Genomic DNA, 448 nt, shown 5'->3' on the forward strand with positions numbered 1-448 from the left:
TTTAGTTATACTGCTGAAGTACAAAACTAAAAGTTATTTTATTGTTTAATGAAACCTATCATTTTTAGATTAGGTAATGGATATTTGCCATGTATAGTAGGTTAGAAAACAAACAAAATGATAATAATATAATCAATATTTTTGCGATATATCTTTTTCCTTTAATCTAAATGTCTTTGTAATAAATTGGACAAAGATGAGCACTAACTAGTTAGTTTTAATTCATATTAATTTTGTTAATTGATTAGTTGAATTTAATTTGTAAAATAATCTAATCTAACTCGTTAAAAATAATAAGTAACTAGTTATTTTCCTAGTTTATTTTTTCATTTATTGAATGATTCAAATTCTTATTTTATTGTCTTCTAATGACTGATATTTCAAGAAATTAAGGTTATTGTCTACCTATTTGATAAATTTTATGAAATTATTAGTTGACAGTTGTTTA

This window comes from Acyrthosiphon pisum, chromosome A1 (assembly GCF_005508785.2).
Source record: "Acyrthosiphon pisum isolate AL4f chromosome A1, pea_aphid_22Mar2018_4r6ur, whole genome shotgun sequence".
NCBI classification, from domain to species: Eukaryota; Metazoa; Arthropoda; class Insecta; order Hemiptera; family Aphididae; genus Acyrthosiphon; species Acyrthosiphon pisum.